Here is a 20426-nt window from a genome sequence, read left to right as displayed (position 1 = left end):
TATAATGTCTTATAATATTCCTGTTCATTAGTTCATTAACCTGTTCATTAGTTTCTGCCCAACTGGTCTGATATTTACAAAGGTCAAAGTATTAACTTTCAGCAAACTGATACCTTTATTCACGAATATCTATTGTTTCAACTCCTCACTCGAAATTCGGTCTATTCCCCACTATCCCAATTTCCGTTCGAAAATCCAATTTCGACTCGAACTCAATTTCTCATCCTGTCTGCAGCATCCTCAACAAGTTGAACGTGAAATCTCTTACTGAAAAATCCAATTTCACCTGATCCATTATTAATTGAGGAACGTGTATTTTAAACTCATTTGTCAGTCTGGGATGCAGAAAAGGTGTCATCAGGTGACACACTGATTTGGCGTATCAGAATTGAATTGTAAGACTGAAACTCCCTGAGAATTTCGAAGCTGCGTGTGGTATCAGCGATGTTTTTAAACCCTGTTACTTTGCCGCTTTTCATGAAGGCCATTCATGGTGAAACATGGATGAGAAAACGTGTGTATTTCGGGACGCCCGACAGAAGAACTAATCTAAGTTTAACCATTTGATATTGAAATTGTTCAACTTTCTTTTATTTGTTATTTTCTGTATGTACATGAGCCAGGTAGAACACAAAGTAACTTATAAGACCTTTTTTGTTTGTATTGAAAATTCGAACGAAAAAGCATACAATCATTTTCTTTGGTAAATCTTGTAGATTAGAAATTATTTGCGAAATAGTTGACAATACTATTTACTTTTCCAGTTTGGAGACATTGTGGTAGTATTCATATTATTGATATCCCATTATAGTTTGAACAATATCTTGAAAGGCACCATCCCACATTATTACTATAAATTTTTTTCTCTTTCATATTTTTTCGATACATATACATGTATATACTTCCGTATTATTATTATTGAACGCTCAGCTCATTTACTTTCGTTTGCCCTACTTGTTTCATTTCTTTCAGGGCAGAGAGTAACCTACGAAACACTGTAGCACCTACAAAAGCAAATTCTATTGACCTCATTCCCTAAACCAAACTGGCTAACTTGCATGGTTCTTCGTGCCGGATCGGTTCATCATTTCAATACTTTTGAAAAAATTTGATTACTTTAGTTCAAAATCTGTTAAATTACCGATTCATTGAGGAGAGAACAGGTTTTTGTCAATTCTTTTCAGAAAACATTTAATTTTGAGTAAACTACGGGAATTTCGGCTGTTTAAAAATTATTCGTCATACTTTTATTCCGTGGTTGAATTAATGAAATAATATGTCTAGTAGTACAGATCAGATCATATAATTAAACAATTCACTACATTCGAATCTATTTTTAAACCTAATGAATGTATATCAAGACCTCAAATTTTTCTGTATAAAACGCCACATTACCGGTTTTAAATTATAAAAAATCAGAATGCTTGTATCGATTATTTGGCCACTGCTCATACCAACAATTTGTGTTCTAGTCAGAAGATAAGTCGATCCTGTTCAAAATCTCGTCAAACTTTATTAGACTTTCATCCTGCTGCACCTTCAGTGGTACCTGAAGATAATTGAAAAAAACCTATATAATAATAATGGTCTTTATTGGGTAAAATAGGATATAACAACAAAAAAAGTGAACTTCAAAACTGCAGTGTAGAACACTACAGGTTCCTTACACCACTTCTAAAATGTAATTCTAATTCCGCTAGGCAAACAAATAATAGCGATTCTTTTACAGTAAATGATGCTGCTCATTCAGATACTAATAAAATATCCATTGTACATCCTCCTTGGGAGGATGTACAATGGGTCACATGTGGCCTAAGTGCGTGGGCTTACACTCACCCTCCCTACTCTACAGATACAGAGATACAGATCCAAAGTAGGAATGTGTCATATCATATTCGATAGTGGTGCACAATTGTTTATTAGTAGAACATTTTCCTGAAAATTAGAATTACTTAAGTTCAATATCGCTATGGATGAAACATATATTTCTGCTAAATTAGGAGTACATTGCAATATTGCTTCATTACATAACTCAAATCGTGAGTTAAAATTCAGATGCTATTATCTTAGATATAATATGGGACAAGGTGCCTAGCACATCCATTTCTGTAGACAAGTTTCTGTTTATTCCAAATTAAAACGTGCCGGTCCACATTTTCATAGGAGTTAGAATATTGATTTATTATTAGGTAACGATATTTTTCCTTATACATTGCAAGACAGCCGAATATACAGGCAGTTTTTTTAGCTGATCCCACTATTGTAATATCCCGTAAACGGTAAGACCTACAAGGTCGGGTAATTTGGACAAGTTTTCTTTTTTAGGGAACTAGAATAATCTCTTTTCAGATCAGAATATAAGTGGTTGTTTTTTAAATATTTGCTAAAAACTAGATTTGACCTGTTTCGTTTTTTGACTCTACAATACTGTTTCATATTTGTTATAATCTGATATAAATCAATTTGAAATGCGATGTTTCATTCATTAGATTTCATCACAACTTCATTTTTTAAATACGTCTAGTTTTTATTTCATCAATGCAAATAGTTATGCGATGTGGCGGTGCTCCATCATATTGAAAATAATGATATTTTCTCAACAGAATATTCAAAGGAAAATCTTCCAACAACTCAACTAGAGTCTCTGATTAGAATTCAAAATATAATTGCCCCGTCAAAGTTGTCTAAAAAAAGTAGCGACCTATAATCTTGTTGTCTAATACATACATAATACATACACAAGCCAAACATTTAATTCAGATCTCTTAGAAATTTGTATCTCTATGTAGTAAGGAATTTTCTTGTTGCCAGTGATAATGAATATTTCTATTGAACCATCAATTATTTGTGAATCTACTCTCATCACACCATAAAATTTCATTACTCATTATTATTTTTCTTCTATCATAGTCCGTTAAATGCAGTTGGTGGATTTTTCTGACTTTGCAAGGTCTAAATTTATTTCTTTTCCAAATTTTTTTGATGTGCAATCTCTCTCAATAATTATTTGTTCCCAATTTTTCGGTAGTCCACGAATCCTGAATCGAATAAATATCACTTTATTATTACTGGTTTGGGTATCGCCACCTTTTAGTTACTGTACAACTCTCATTTGAGGGTTTTTCAAATGAATTGTACCGTCTCTCGCTACAATTCCCCATACAAAGCCAGATTTTCAGTAGCATTTCTCAAACATCACAAATCTACTTTCTCGTCATTAGAAAAATTCATGGTTTTTCCCTCACAAATTCACACGAGTCGAATGATTATTTGCGTACTTGACAGTAAATTTGATAATTATATATATTCTGATGAAAAAAATCTGTTTAAAATCTTTTTCCGTTAACCAGCTGTCGCATTCCCACGAACGACAACCCTCAGAAGTCGAAACTTGGGCGAGCTAAGGACTAACGAGGTCTTACCTTTTAACTTGTGATTCCTAAGACGGGTTGGACGATAGCCAGTGAAAATCGATCGTTCAGCCTGAGGCTTGAACCAGCGACCAACACGGCGGTCGATTCGAGTGAGTGAACAAAGCACCCACGTCGAACCGACCAGTACTTGGCAGTACTCAAACTTTTGAGTAAAGCCAAGAAGATGATGATAGCACATCCAGCTGCGGAAAGCGCTCGCATATAATAAACAGAAGTTATAAAGTTTCAAATTCTTTTTGCGACATATGTTAATATTTAAATACTGAAAATAAAGTTGCATCATTCAGAAATATACAGGGCTATTCAAATTCGTTTCTGTACATGGGGATCTCATAAACGTCGGTTAAATTATGGCAAAGTTGCGTATTTTAGAGACCAATTCAATGATGTGAAGAAATTTAATATAACTCTTCTGATTCTGGAGATACACAGGAAAAACCAAAAAAATCACAAATTATTTTTTTGCCTATATCTTCTTTATTCGCAGACATATTGAAAATCTGTCCACATTTTGCTACTGGCACTTGATATGGCCACCCCCATCTTTGAATTTTTAAATGCGGACCTGTATTTTTTGTTGTAGTTTTTGGATCGTAGTCGTTCACTTCATACTGAGAAATTAAATTCAATTTTATATTTCGGGATTTTTCGGTAATATTCGATTATAATTGAGTGAATTATTCCCTTTTAAATTACGGCCTGGAAATTGGTTGACTGAGTTGAATAAAAATACAATAGCAACTTTCACGTTTCCCTATGTACTGTAGAGTTTTTCGAGAGGTTTTTTCATTTTTAGGTACCTATTCATATTTTTTCCATTGCTCTGAGCGTTTTCTACAATGAACTTCGAATAAGAAAATCTTTTATGATTATCTGAAACATATCTGCTACAAAAATATATGTGTTTTGATGAGCATGGTAGCAATAATAACATCTGAAACGAACACTATAATTGTGCAATAAATGTTCGAATTGGAGTCCTTCCATTTCGAGACAAATAATGGGACAATAAGATGGTCTGCAAGATCACCAGATCTTACTATTTTGGACTATTTTCTATGGGGGACATTGAAAAATAGGATTTACGCTGGCAGAGAGATAGAAAATGTGGAAGACTCGAGATTGAGAATTTTGAATGATTTCACAACAATGCAGGACTCCAATTCGAACATTTATTGCGCCAATAATTTTTTTGGGTACCTATATAAATTACTTCATTTCAATTTTCATTACAATTATAGTGTTCGTTTCGGATGTTATTATTGCTATTATTTCTTTTTCTGCTTATTGAAACACATATAATTTATTTTTAATGTAGATATGTTTCAAATAAACATAAAAGGTTTTCTTATTCGAAGTTCATTGTAGAAAACGCTCAGAGCAATGGAAAAAATATGAATAGGTACCTAAAAATGAAAAAAAACTCTACGATACATAGGGAGACGTGAAAGTTGCTTTTATGTTTTTATTCAACTCAGTCAACCAATTTCCAGGACCGTAATTTAAAAAAGAATAATTCACACAATTATAATCGAATATTATCGAAACACCCCAAAATATAAAATTTAATTTAATTTCTCAGTATGAAGTGAACGTCTTCGATAAAAAACTACAACAAAAAATACAGGTCCGTATTCAAAAATTCAAAGATGGGGGTGGCCCAAGTCAGATGACACCCTGTATATAAAATTCACGGGTATATTCTGAGAGCCTACATCAAGTGCCAATAGCAAAATGTGGACAGATTTTCAATATGTCTGCGAATAAAGGAGATATAGGCAAAAAAATAATTTGGGATTTTTTGGTTTCAACTGTATATCTCCAGAACCAAAAGAGCTATATTCGATTTCTTCACATAATTGAATAGGTCTCTAAAATACGTAACTTTGCCACAGTTTAACCGATACTCTATCTCTTATCGTTTACGAGATCCCCATATACAGAAACGAATTTGAATAGCCCTGTATATACGTATTAAGATGAATTTATCAAATAACAATCTGCTAACAGTAGATTGTAAAATCTTAAAAGAATAATAAACTAACCATCATTCACTCGATATAAATGACCGTAACCTGAGAAAGTTCCAGATATATTCTGAGATTTCTTTGGCTACCGCAATACTTATATTCTCTGAAGCATGAATAAGTTCATCCAAATTCTGAAGGAATTGTTTGTTTTGTTTCATAACAGTGTAAATCGGGCATTCGAAGATGATACGAAATAAAGTTTCGGCCTTATTACTATTGGGTCGATCGAATACACAATTCGATTCAATGTGAACTTAATTTCAAAATTAGTGCATCATAAGTACCAATCAGTAGATGAACAACACCGATTTTGGGGCGGAAGTGGCTTATCAGTGTTTGTTCATGTATGTTATAACTCACTTGAGAAAAATAACTTTTTAAAAATTGATATTTATTGAACAGGGGAAACAGATCTGTATCCCCAGAGTTGAGTAGTAACAGTATGACAACTAGAATACAACTAACTATTACGCCACGCAGGACGTTTTTTATATGAAAAAATATCATGAAGTAAGCGTCTGGGTGAACAAAGAACAGTAAACGGCGCCTGGGATCTTTCTGGAACTGCGTAGGTGCCGGATGTTGATTCAGCTATGTTCTTGAGATGGTCACCTTGGAGATGAATGGTAGAGGTCAGCCATGGGCATATAACAACTCCCCTTTACCAAAAAAAGTTGGTTCCTTATGAAGCAACTTTTGGGCTGTAAAGTATAAAAAATATATTAGTAATCGTCTAATGTGATTTCCTCGTCCTCGGGAATCTCATCTTGAAGGCTAGGTCTTCTTCTTGGGAACATACTTGTAAAACGCTTAAAAGGCCTGAAGGGTCTTGGAGGCGGTGGTGGGTTGTTGACATCTGCAATTGCTAGGCTGCTGCGACGTCTTCTTCTGCATTTACAAAAGGTGTACAGAATTATTAGCACAATAATTAGCGTAATGGTGAAGTACGTAAACCAAGAAATATGTTTGGTTACATATGGTTGATTTATTAAATCATCCAAGGTTTTAGAATATGAATCAAGTTTGTGTTTGGCAATTTCCAAATCATCGACATTCAAATCGTTCAATTTCAATGGCTTCAGTTTTGGAATACTTGATTTGTCCGGTAGGTTATTGCAACATTCGTATGGTATTAAGACTGGATGTGATCCATACGAGATATTTGAATATTTCGAAAATCTGGAATCAGCTTGAATTTTTGTTATTCCAATAAAGGCACTGCATTCCGTTTCAAGGGTTATGAGAGAGTTTTTATTTATTAATTCCGTTTTCACTTTCTTTTCGGGACAATTTATAGTCACTTGTAAAGGTTCCGAGAGTATCACTAGCCATAGGTTCGTTTCAATTTTGTGCACCTTATAATTCTGACTGAAAAATAAGGAGCTCTGACAGTTGGTTGGAACGTTTTTCGTGTACTTGAAAATTTGGGCTTCACAAATTGAGTTTTGGTCAATCGGATATGCGAACATATTGTAACACAGTTTAGTTTGGAATGTCAATGTCTTACACGCACTCATATCCGTGATTGGTATGAACATTAAAGAGTCATCGTCTTTCGCGATATATTGTTGTGAAATTTGCAAAATATGATGTAGCCCTGTTCTATCATCAAATATTGGAATGGGGTACACATGATATAGGGTATAAATTGGAGGTTCAGTCAATGGGATTTTGAGTACAAATATTAGGTTGTGCTCAGTTTGAAAAGCTTCTAGTTCGATTATTTCGAGATATTGAGCTATTTTGTCCAATTTTGGTTGGAGAGGAAGGTTATTTCTTCTTAAATTTTGAGAAATTTCTAGTAGTGCATTTATTAAGTGATCAGGTGTTATGATTGACGAGTGAATAATATTCAATCTTGCAAATGTGATTGAATCCAAGGCGTCATCAACGTTTTCTTGAATAAATAAAAAGCTTTCCATAAGTTTTTCACAAATTTCTATAAATTTCAATTTTGCTTCCACTTGTGCTATTCTGTCGTTCAGTTCTGTTATTGACTTTTCTATGACTCGAATGTCTTCATTAAATGTTTTTTCATCAATTTGCAGTTTTCTTATTGTTGTATTGAAATTTTGAATTACAGAAGTAGTAACGGATATTTGATTTTTTAATAAATTCTCTAATTGATGTTCATCGTTATTTAGCCTGTTTATTGAGTTTGTATAAAATTCGCCATCTGAAGCGTCAAGATTTCCAGTAATTGATTTAAAAATAGATCCAATGCCATTTATGAGACCACGTTTATTTCGTCTAGGGTGTTTTGCATCCATTGCAATTTCACGAAACTTATCTCTCAACGCTTGAGCTAGTTGTAAGATAAGCCCGGTGTGCGTTTTGACTTCAGAGCGAAATGTGCTCATGCTTTGACCGTAAATCGAGGTCATGCCGATTAATGAATCTAGAATCTTAACGTTGTTATCAAAGGCTTCTTTGATTTGGGAAATGTTTTTACTGACGAGTAGCGTCCATTTGTCGTTCGTAAGAATAATATTACCTTTTTCATGATAATATACGCCTACGGTATTGTTGATTGTTTCGATTTTGTATGGACTGGTTACAGGGAACGCTACTGTTCCGAGCAGTAGGAGTGACCTGAAAATAAATTTAATTTTCAGTATACGGTTTCATCCTATCAAAGTTCACTTTTGTTCTTTGATTTGTTTGCACATTTAGAAGTATTGCTGAGTTTTGAAAGAGTTGTTCAATTATGAATGGGCCGTTGAATTTATTTTGCAATTTGTCTTTTATTTGCGATTCCTTAACGTAAACTTTATCGCCTACTTTGTAATTGGGTTTTTCTCCAGAAATATTTCTGTCGAAACGGATTTTAGCTTTCTCCTTTTTCCTTTCGATTTTTTCTCGTGCGACTTTGTAATAATGAGAGAGTCTATTATTTAGGTCTCTCACGTATTTTGTAATAAGTTGTTCTTGATTATATAGTTTTTCTGGAGGCCTGCTTGCCGTGTGTCCGAAAACTAATTCATGGGGTGTAAATCCATGAGATTTGTTCTCAGAGTTATTATAACATATTACCGCGAATGGTAATACATTAAAAGGGTGATCATCTGGGTGTTCAGCCAGATGGGCTCTAATCATTTCTAATAATGTTGCATGGAATCTTTCCACAGATCCGTTGGATTGGGGATGATTGACACTAGAATATGTTAGCTTTATATCAAAAAGGGTACAAAGGTCTCTTAGAAGGGCATTATCGAATTCTCGACCGTAATCACAATGGATTCGTAATGGGGTTCCATAGTGCTGGAAAAATAAAAGTAGGGTATCTGAAATATTTTTTGCTGTTTTGTCTGGGATTGGATACACTTGTGTGAATTTTGTCAGTTCGTCACGTATACTCAATGCGTAATTTTTCGTTGGGATTTCAACTACGTCGATGTTTATTCTTTCGAAAGCTGTTTTAGGCGTTTCGGTTATGACTAATGGGTTGTTTAAATTTTTTCGACAGATTTTTGTTTTTTGACAAACATCACAAGCTTTTATGAAATTTTCAACATCTTTGTTGAGTCCTTGCCAATTATATTTTTCCCGTATTCTACGAATTGTTTCATTGATACCTCGATGTAAATTACTTTTTCCGTTATGATTTTGATCAATTATGATCGGGATTTGATCTTTATCCGGAGTGGTAATGATGTTATTGCATATTTTGAATTTTATATCCTTTTGAGCAAAAATGAAACATAGAATTTCTAAAATGGGAAGTTCAGGATTAGTTTCAATGCAATATACTTTAGAGGGATCTAAATCATTTTGACTTCTATACAGGGTGAGAAACAAGTGTTCAATCACCGATTCTGGATCATAAGTGAGAGGAACTATATAATATTTTCTGTGTTTTATTGTTTTGCTTGATACAATATTTATTTTGAGATTTCTGAATTCGTAATCTTCTTCAAGAATATCCTCAAAGATTTTATAGTGAAAGTCTTTCAATTCCTTTTGTCTAGGGAATATTAGAATGTTTTTATTTTCTTTATCGAGAAATTGGCAATTGAAATACTCGACTTTTGAATAATCAATCAGAGATGTTGTTTTGTATAAATTTACGAATGTTGTGAACTCTTCGGTTATCTGTTCTGGTGTATATTCTGATTGATCGCCTTCACGGTTTTCGAAGTTTTCAGGGTTTTCAATATTTTCAGGGTTTTCAGGGTTTCCTTCGGATTCCTCTGGTTCTTGTACCGGATCTTGGATTATTTCAAGATCTAGTTCTTCATTTGTTGGCAAAATGAAGGTACCTGAAGGTATTAGTTTTGTATTAAAAACGAGACAGGCTTTTGTGGAATCAACTTTGATTCTTGAAAGTGCGTCAGCGTTTTTATGTATTCTTCCGGGTTTATATATAATTTCATAGTCGTATTCTTCAAGCTTTAAACGCCATCTTGCGAGTCTACTTCCTGGATCTTTTATGGAAAATAGCCAAGTTAGGGGTCTATGGTCCGTAATTAGTTTAAATTTTCTACCGAAAAGGTAGGGCCTAAAATGCTTGACTGCCCATACTATCGCCAATAGCTCTCGTTCAATCGTGGAATACTTTGATTCTGCGGAACAGAGAGTTCGCGATGCGTATGCAATAGGTAGGTCCTTGCCAATAGGGCCTTGGGATAATACGGCTCCGATAGCGTATGCGCTTGCGTCTGTAGTTAAAAGAAATGTGTCTTCGAAATTTGGGTATATTAGAATTGGGGTTGAAACAAGTGCTTGTTTTAATTCTTCGAATGATTTTCTACATTCATCATTAAAAATGAAAGGTGTGTCTTTTTGAAGTAGTTTCGTGAGGGGTTTTGATATTTTAGCAAAATTTGGGATAAATTTTCTATAATATCCGGCTAATCCGAGGAATGATTTTATACTTTTCTGGTTTTGAGGTTCTGGGAAATTTATTATACAATCGACTTTGTCGGGATTTGGTTTTACTCCGTCTTTGGTTATTACGTGTCCAAGATATGCTACTTCCTTTCTAAGAAATTCACATTTATCTGGTTGGATTTTGAGATTGGCTTGGCGGAGTCTTTTAAATACTTCTTTTAGTCTGGAAATGTGCTCATGAATGGTAGGGGAATAAATGATGATGTCGTCCATATAGACAAGACATCGCTCATTCTGGATTCCGAGAAGAATGTTATCCATCACCCTTTGAAATGTTGATGGAGCATTCTTGAGGCCAAAACTCATCCTAAGAAATTCGTAATGGCCATTTTCTACCGAAAATGCTGTTTTGGGAATGTCCTTGTCATCGATTTCGATCTGGTGGAAACCAGAAGCAAGGTCCAAGGTGGTGAAGTATTGACATTTGCCAAGTTGGTCCAGAAGGTCCGATATCATTGGAAGAGAGTATTTGTCATCTACAGTAAGCTCATTTAACTTCCTATAGTCGACAACTACACGCCATTTTTGTTTTCCTGATGCATCTATTTTCTTTGGTACAACCCACACTGGAGATGACCAGGGAGAAATAGAAGGGCGTATAATTCCATCTTCTAGCATTTTGTTTATTTGTCGTTTCACTTCCTCTTTATGAATTTGAGGGTAGCGATATGATTTGGTAAAAACCGGTTTTGCATCTTTTGTGTCGATTGAATGTTTTATTTCATTTGTGAATGTGAGTCGATCACCTTCCAAATAAAAGATGTCTGAAAATTCCAAGCAAGTTTGCGTAATTATTTCGGATTCTTCTTCGTTCAAATAATCTAATCGTAATTGTTTTTTTATTTCAAATTCCCTATCTACATAATTTTTTTCGATTTTTGTTTCGTTTATGGGGTTCAAGGAAAAATTTTGAATTGGTTCAATATCCAGATTATAAAATTCTACTACTTTAGGTATAGCGTTTGAATTTATAATTGAAGTGAAAAATTCTCCTTTTTCATTTACTTTTACTAAGGCGTTTGGCAAACGAACATTTTCTTTATTCTGAGCTACCAGTATAGCATCAGTATTTGAGAGATGACATTTTAATTTAAAAATTCCTTCTGTCCGAGGTTCGATTTCTATAGTATTTGGAATTTCTTCTTTTAAATATTGGTAGTAGTCAAATTTACTTTCAAAAGCATAATTGTCAGGGTCGTATTCAAAAATATCGTCAAGTTCTGCGGTTGATGTTTCTGGGTCCAACGTAACTTGGTGTTTCTTTTCTGAATTTTGACAATTTTGGGAAGACTCTGGTACATTATTCGAGTCTATCACTTTGAAAAGAGGTATGGTTTTGAAATCAGTTATTAATTGTTTGTTTTGAAAATCAACAACACAATGATAGTGTTCCAAAAAATCAGCTCCGAGAAGTCCGTCAAAGTCTATGTCAAGATTGTATATGTAGATTTTGTGGGGGTCAGTGTCTGAAAAGGGCACCAGTACTGATTCGGTTATTTGAATTCTTTCGTTAGTAATACCTTGAATCATAACATTTTCTGGTGAGCGATTTCTATATTTTTCGACAGTTTTGGGTTTAAATACTGAAATTCCGGCTCCACTATCTATTAGAATTTTGAATGTTTTTGTGGCATCCATGATATAATATAAATTTTTTGAATTAAGCATAAATGATTTTTCTATACGAATTTCTGCTCTGGAAAATTCAGGTTGGGATCCAAATTCAATGTTTGTATTTGGGTCTGAATTTCTGACGTTGGGTCGATAGGAGGAGGGTCTGCTGCTGTTGAGCCAAATTGAAAATCCTGATTGAATTGATTTTGCGGGTAATCAACAGAGTCAACGTTCGGGTTTTCATGAAAATTTTGATATGTTGGAAAACTGGCTGCATAGTCTTCGTATTCGTAGGGGTTTTCAGAAAGTTCATTAAAATTTTCTTGATAACTATCTATGCCTTGATTGAGATAATGTGCTCTTTGAGTGTTTGTTCGATTAAAATAAGGATTGGGTTGTATAGCCGATGGTCTTTGTTGGTTTGGGTTTTGTTTAATTAACGATGGCCTATTTAGATTTTGATTTGATGCGGGTTGATTAGGTCTGACACCTTGCGTTTGAAAATTTGTTTTTTGAAAATTTTGTTGGCTCGATGGATTTTGTTGGAACATGGGTTTTTGAAAATTTTGTTGGGGAATCTGTCTGACTCTACACTCGGTTTGGAGGTGTCCCTGTCGTTTACAGAGATTACAAAATTTTTGTTGTATAGGGTTTTGTGGTTTTTTGTGTTGGTTAAGATTCATATTTTTATTGAGTTTCTGTTGTTGGAAGTAAGAGAGTTGTAATTCTCTCTTAATTCTCTGGACAGCTTCGAGCATTGAGGGTGGATTTCCTGCTCTTACTATTTGTCCGATTGTTGGCTCTAAACCTGCTAATAGCGAGTTTAGCGTCATGGTTTCGATAAGATTTTGTTGGGCTTGTTTTTCTTCTGCGGTGAGCGGTTGTTTTTGTATAGCCGCATGCATTTTTGCATTATGAGTTTGAAGTCTGTTAATAAAAACAAGAGGAGACTCATTTGGCATTTGGAAAATTCTCTGCAGGTCTTGAATTAAAGAGGCTAAATCTCGAGAATCACCAAAATATTGGTTTAGCAATATTTTGATTTCTTCCCAAGTTTCTGGGTTGCGAGAACTTATTAATTCTCCTGCTTTACCTCTGAGTTTGTTTTTGATATGTAAAATAAGTAAAATTCTTTGGTCTTGAATTGCCATGCGGTAAGCGGTATTACACGCACTTATGAATGTATTAAGAAAAATTTGATCACCGTCATATTCTGGGACAATTGAAAAAATTTCACTCAATTTATAGGGTTCAAGTGGGGGTGCACTGGGTGAAGCATTTGTGTTGGGCATTTTTTTTGAAAATAGAACAGTACACACAAGAATAGAAATATTCAATTATATTAAAAATCGAGATGATTCTTTGTTTGTTGCTTACCAAAGGATGTCCATGGAGGATGAAATCCGGCTTCACTAGCGTTGCTCCGGCGAAGTTAGCGTGCGCTTGTTCTTCTACCGTTGAAGAGACCGTCCTGCTATGGTCCTGTGGCTTGGGGTTGTTGGTTCTTACTTGAAGGATTAGGATCCACCACTATCGGTTAGGCTGTTCCTTGTTTCGTATAGTGTTGAAGGATCCTACCGACTGCGCCAATTTTGTTATAACTCACTTGAGAAAAATAACTTTTTAAAAATTGATATTTATTGAACAGGGGAAACAGATCTGTATCCCCAGAGTTGAGTAGTAACAGTATGACAACTAGAATACAACTAACTATTACGCCACGCAGGACGTTTTTTATATGAAAAAATATCATGAAGTAAGCGTCTGGGTGAACAAAGAACAGTAAACGGCGCCTGGGATCTTTCTGGAACTGCGTAGGTGCCGGATGTTGATTCAGCTATGTTCTTGAGATGGTCACCTTGGAGATGAATGGTAGAGGTCAGCCATGGGCATATAACATGTATGTTATAACTCACTTGAGAAAAATAACTTTTCAAAAATTAATATTTATTGAACAGGGGAAACAGATCTGTATCCCCAGAGTTGAGTAGTAACAGTATGACAACTAGAATACAACTAACTTTATTACGCCACGCAGGACGTTTTTATATGAAAAAATATCATGAAGTAAGCCTCTAGGTGAACAAAGAACAGTAAACGGCGCCTGGGATCTTTCTGGAACTGCGTAGGTGCCGGATGATGATTCAGCTATGCTCTTGAGATGGTCACCTTGGAGATGAATGGTAGAGGTCAGCCATGGGCATATAACAACTCCCCTTTACCAAAAAAAGTTGGTTCCTTATAAAGCAACTTTTGGGCTGTAAAATACAAAAAATTTATTAGTAATCGTCTAATGTGATTTCCTCGTCCTCGGGAATCTCACCTTGAAGGATAGGTCTTCTTCTTGGGAACATACTTGTGAAACGCTTAAAAGGCCTGAAGGGTCTTGGAGGCGGTGGTGGGTTGTTGACATCTGCAATTGCTAGGCTTCTGCATTTACAAAAGGTGTACAGAATTATTAACACAATAATTAGCGTAATGGTGAAGTATGTAAACCAAGAAATATGTTTGGTTACATATGGTTGATTTATCAAATCATCCAGGGTTTTGGAATATGAATCAAGTTTGTGTTTGGCAATTTCCAAATCATCGACATTCAAGTCGTTCAATTTCAATGGCTTCAGTTTTGGAATACTTGATTTGTCCGGTAGGCTATTGCAACATTCGTATGGTATTAAAACTGAATGTGATCCATACGAGATATTTGAATATTTCGAAAATCTGGAATCAGCTTGAATTTTTATTACTCCAATAAAGGCACTGCATTCCGTTTCAAGAGTTATGAGAGAGCTCTTGTTTATTAATGCCGTTTTCACTTTCTTTTCGGGACAGTTTGTAGTCACTTGTAAAGGTTCCGAGAGTATCACTAGCCATAGGTTCGTTTCAATTTTGTGCACTTTATAATTCTGACTGAAAAATAAGGAGCTCTGACAGTTGGTTGGAACGTTCTTCGTGTACTTGAAAATTTGGGCTTCACAAATTGAGTTTTGGTCAATCGGATATGCGAACACATTGTAACACAATTTAGTTTGGAATGTCAATGTCTTAGACGCACTCATATCCGTGATTGGTATGAACATTAAAGAGTCATCGTCTTTCGCGATATATTGTTGTAAAATTTGCAAAATATGATGTAGCCCTGTTCTATCATCAAATATTGGAATGGGGTACACATGGCATAGGGTATAAATTGGAGGTTCAGTCAATAGGATTTTGAGTACAAATATTAGGTTGTGCTCAGTTTGAAAGGCTTCTAGTTCAATTCTTTCGAGATATTGAGCTATTTTGTCCAATTTTGGTTGGAGAGGAAGGTTATTTCTTCTTAAATTTTGAGAAATTTCTAGTAGTGCATTTATTAAGTGATCAGGTGTTATGATTGACGAGTGAATAATATTTAATCTTGCAAATGTAATTGAATCCAAGGCATCATCAACGTTTTCTTGAATAAATAAAAAGCTTTCAATAAGTTTTTCACAAATTTCTATAAATTTCAATTTTGCTTCCACTTGTGCTATTCTGTCGTTCAGTTCTGTTATTGACTTTTCTATAACTCGAATGTCTTCATTAAATGTTTTTTCATCAATTTGCAATTTTCTTATTGTTGTATTGAAATTTTGAATAACAGAAGTAGTAACGGATATTTGATTTTTTAATAAATTCTCTAATTGATGTTCATCGTTATTTAGTCTGTTTATTGAATTTGTATAAAATTCGCCATCTGAAGCGTCAAGATTTCCAGTAATTGACTTAAAAATAGATCCAATGCCATTTATGAGACCACGTTTATTTCGTCTAGGGTGTTTTGCATCCATTGCAATTTCACGAAACTTATCTCTCACCGCTTGAGCTACTTAGTTGTAAGATAAGGCCGGTGTGTGTTTTGACTTCAGAGCGAAATGTGTTCATACTCTGACCGTAAATCGAGGTCATGCTGATTAATGAATCTAGAATCTTAACGTTGTTATCAAAGGCTTCTTTGATTTGGGAAATGTTTTTAGCGAGTAGCGTCCATTTGTCGTTCGTAAGAATAATATTACCTTTTTCATGATAATACACGCCTACGGTATTGTTGATTGTTTCGATTTTGTATGGACTGGTTACAGGGAATGCTACTGTTCCGAGCAGTAGGAGTGACCTGAAAATAAATTTAATTTTCAGTATACGGTTTCATCCTATCAAAGTTCACTTTTGTTCTTTGATTTGTTTGCACATTTAGAAGTATTGCTGAGTTTTGAAAGAGTTGTTCAATTATGAATGGGCCGTTGAATTTATTTTGCAATTTGTCTTTTATTTGCGATTCCTTGACGTTTCTGTCGAAACGGATTTTAGCTTTTTCCTTTCGATTTTTTCTCATGCGACTTTGTAATAATGAGAAAGTCTGTTATTTAGGTCTCTCACGTATTTTGTAATAAGTTGTTCTTGATTATATAGTTTTTCTGGAGGCCTGTTTGCCGTGTGTCCGAAAACTAATTCATGGGGTGTAAATCCGTGAGATTTGTTCTCAGAGTTATTATAACATATTTCCGCGAATGGTAATACATTAAAAGGGTGATCATCTGGGTGCTCGGCCAGATGGGCTCTAATCATTTCTAATAATGTTGCATGGAATCTTTCCACAGATCCGTTGGATTGGGGATGATTGACATTAGAATATGTTAGCTTTATATCAAAAAGGGTATAAAGATCTCTTAGAAGGGCATTATCGAATTCTCGACCGTAATCACAGTGGATTCGTAATGGGGTTCCATAGTGCTGGAAAAATAAAAGTAGGGTATCTGAAATGTTTTTTGCTGTTTTGTCTGGGATTGGATACACTTGTGTAAATTTTGTCAGTTCGTCACGTATACTTAATGCGTAATTTTTCGTTGGGATTTCAACTACATCGATGTTTATTCTTTCGAAAGCTGTTTTAGGCGTTTCGGTTATGACTAATGGGTTGTTTACATTTTTTTGTCAGATTTTTGTTTTTTGACAAATATCACAAGCTTTAATAAAATTTTCAACATCTTTGTTGAGTCCTTGCCAATTATATTTTTCACGTATTCTACGAATTGTTTCATTGATACCTCGATGTAAATTACTAAAATGGGAAGTTCAGGATTAGTTTCAATGCAATATACTTTAGAGGGATATAAATTATTTTGACTTCTATACAGGGTGAGAAACAAGTATTCAATCACCGATTCTGGATCATAAGTGAGAGAAACTATATATAATATTTTCTGTTTTTTATTGTTTTGCTTGATACGATATTTGTTTTGAGATTTCTGAATTCGTAATCTTCTTCGAGAATATCCTCAAAGATTTTATAGTGAAAGTCTTTCAGTTCCTTTTGTCTAGGGAATATTAGAATGTTTTTATTTTCTTTATCGAGTAATTGGCAATTGAAATACTCGACTTTTGAATAATCAATCAGGGATGTTGTTTTGTATAAATTTACGAATGTTGTGAACTCGTCGGTTATATGTTCTGGTGAATATTCTGATTGATCGCCTTCACGGTTTTCAAAGTTTTCAGGGTTTCTTTTGGATTCCTCTGGTTCTTGTACCGGATCTTGGATTATTTCAAGATCTAATTCTTCATTTGTTGGCAAAATGAAAGTACCTGAAGGTATTAATTTTGTATTAAAAACGAGACAAGCTTTTGTGGAATCAACTTTGATTCTTGAAAGTGCGTCAGCGTTTTTATTTATTCTTCCGGGTTTATATATAATTTCATAGTCGTATTCTTCAAGCTTTAAACGCCATCTTGCGAGTCTACTCGCAAGTTAGGGGTCTATGGTCCGTGATTAGTTTAAATTTTCTACCGAAAAGGTAGGGCCTAAAATGTTTGACTGCCCATACTATTGCCAATAGTTCTCGTTCAATCGTGGAATACTTTGATTCTGCGGAACAGAGAGTTCGTGATGCGTATGCAATAGGTAGGTCCTTGCCAATAGGGCCTTGGGATAATACGGCTCCAATAGCGTATGCGCTTGCATCTGTAGTCAAAAGAAATGTGTCTTCGAAATTTGGGTATATTAGAATTGGAGTTGAAACAAGTGCTTGTTTTAATTCTTCGAATGATTTTCTACATTCATCATTTGGAAAATTCTCTGCAGGTCTTGAATTTAAGAGGCTAAATCTCGAGAATCACCAAAATATTGGTTTAGCAATATTTTGATTTCTTCCCAAGTTTCTGGGTTGCGAGAACTTATTAATTCTGCTGCTTTACCTCTGAGTTTGTTTTTGATATATAAAATAAGTAAAATTCTTTGGTCTTGAATTGCCATGCGGTAAGCGGTATTACACGCACTTATGAACGTATTAAGAAAAATTTGATCACCGTCATATTCTGGGACGATTGAAAAAATTTCACTCAATTTCAAGTTCAAGTGGGGGTGCACTGGATGAAGCATTTGTGTTGGGCATTTTTTTGTTTTGAAAATAGAACAGTACACACAAGAATGGAAATATTCAATTATATTAAAAAAAATCGAGATGATTCTTTGTTTGTTGCTTACCAAAGGATGTCCATGGAGGATCAAACCCGGCTTCACTAGCGTTGCTCCGGCGAAGTTAGCGTGCGCTTGTTCTTCTACCGTTGAAGAGACCGTCCTGCTATGGTCCTGTGGCTTGGGGTTGTTGGTTCTTCCTTGAAGGATTAGGATCCACCACTATCGGTTAGGCTGTTCCTTGTTTCGTATAGTGTTGAAGGATCCTACCGACTGCGCCAATTTTGTTATAACTCACTTGAGAAAAATAACTTTTTAAAAATTAATATTTATTGAACAGGGGAAACAGATCTGTATCCCCAGAGTTGAGTAGTAACAGTATGACAACTAGAATACAACTAACTTTATCACGCCACGCAGGACGTTTTTATGTAAAAAAATATCATGAAGGGAGCGTCTAGGTGAACAAAGAACAGTAAACGGCGCCTGGGATCTTTCTGGAACTGCGTAGGTGCCGGATGTTGATTCAGCTATGCTCTTGAGATGGTCACCTTGGAGATGAATGGTAGAGGTCAGCCATGGGCATATGACATGTACGACAGAGAATCGAGCAGCGTTATCGCGGTTTGAAAGATAACGATTCGAGCGCGCTTGGAATGAGAACAAATGGGTATACAGAGTGTTGATGAAAAATACATGAAATACAGGGTGTGCAGCGTTATAGAAAAAAACATGGCGTCCAGAATTAATGAAAAAAAAACATAGCTACCATCGTGATACACAGGGTGTGCAGCATTCAAGGAAAAAAACATAGTCGACGTCAAAGTATACAAGGTATTTGCAGCGTTAAAGAAAAAAACATGGCGTCCAGCATTGAAGAAAAAACATCGCCGACGTCAAAGTATACAAGGTGTTTGCAGCGTTAAAGAAAAAAACATGGCGTCCAGCATTAAAGAAAAAAACATGGCTACCATCGTGATGTACAGGGTGTGCAGCGTTAAAGAAAAAAAACATGGCGTCCAGCATTATAGAAAATTTAACAAAAATGCAATACGTCGAAAAAGTCAATTCACGCACTCCAATTGCTTCGAAAAAAACGCTATTTTTGACACATATTTTCCAAACAAAAAATATAAACGCATATACAGAGAGTAGGAGATTTGAGCCAGTTCTAAGCCTCCCCCCACCACTATGACGTCACGTGGGGTGGATGACCTAGACCGACTCATGTGACCTTGAAAAATATGTCTCGTGCATGCCACCTTGAAAAATATGTCTGGTGCATAGGTAGTATGTGAACATCACAGATTACAGCCGGTTCTGGGCCTCCCCCCACCACTATGAAGTATTAATTGCTTTTTTTTGTTGTTGTTTAGTAACATCAAGGCGATGTGACCTTGAAGGGTCTGGTGCATGGATCGTTCAGAATTTTTTTCATATGAGATTTTGTGTGTGTGTGTGTGGGTGTGACATAGTGACGTAATTACATTTGATTGGTGTGTGTGTGTGTGTGTGTGTGTGAGGATGCACGGTACAGGGTTTCATCATGTGCTTGTCTATGTACAAACATACGTCTGCATACTTCGAAGATCCTTCAAGTAATGAATGTTCCATCGGTGTGAGCCCATCAAGTTAGTAGTGGTGTGACGTCACAGCATCAACCGTAAGAGACGGGTAAGAGAGCGAGATGTTTACTCCACGACGTGCGGCTGAGTAATGCGTATTCATCGGTGTGCCCTCACCTCTTTCGATACAGTGAAAGCTGTGACGTAACGCATCGCTCTAGCCTCGCTATCGATGGTGACACGCAGACGGCCGAGGATTGTGCTAACGTCTGCCCTCTCCGAGAGCGCAACGACCACTGCCTGTTCGTATCGACATTCAGTTGGGAGGTGGGCTTGGCTGTGACGTCAGGCATCTCTAGTGGGTAGCGAAGTAGGGTGAACTGAAGAGAGTTAAATAACGTGCATTTGTATAGATAATATTGTAGAATCTCGTGAAGTATTAATCTGAAAATTATCAACT

At 35.4% G+C, this 20426-nt stretch overlaps 2 protein-coding genes across 3 annotated transcripts in view; one reads left to right on the top strand and one right to left on the bottom strand.

Annotated features, from left to right (window-relative positions):
- LOC141480414 (uncharacterized) overlaps positions 1–20426 on the top strand; it is a 388666-nt gene that overhangs the window by 332308 nt on the left and 35932 nt on the right. The gene's annotated exons all lie outside the window — the stretch shown is intronic.
- The window catches only part of LOC141480407 (uncharacterized), a 109046-nt gene continuing 98885 nt past the window's right edge, over positions 10266–20426 (bottom strand). For both annotated transcript variants that reach the window (XR_012464322.1, XM_074170349.1), the window contains 3 exons: positions 18471–18698; positions 14292–16103; positions 10266–14226 (listed from right to left, as the gene is read on the bottom strand). The gene's annotated coding sequence lies outside the window, so the exon portion shown is untranslated. The remainder of the gene's footprint in view (positions 14227–14291; positions 16104–18470; positions 18699–20426) is intronic.

Source organism: Leptinotarsa decemlineata, unplaced genomic scaffold, assembly GCF_025532065.1.
Source record: "Leptinotarsa decemlineata unplaced genomic scaffold, Ldec_3_MD MMD2_P_RNA_scaffold_8, whole genome shotgun sequence".
Classification (NCBI taxonomy): Eukaryota; Metazoa; Arthropoda; class Insecta; order Coleoptera; family Chrysomelidae; genus Leptinotarsa; species Leptinotarsa decemlineata.
The sequence above is the reverse complement of the archived record's forward strand: the minus strand, read 5'-3'. Positions and strand labels throughout refer to the sequence as shown.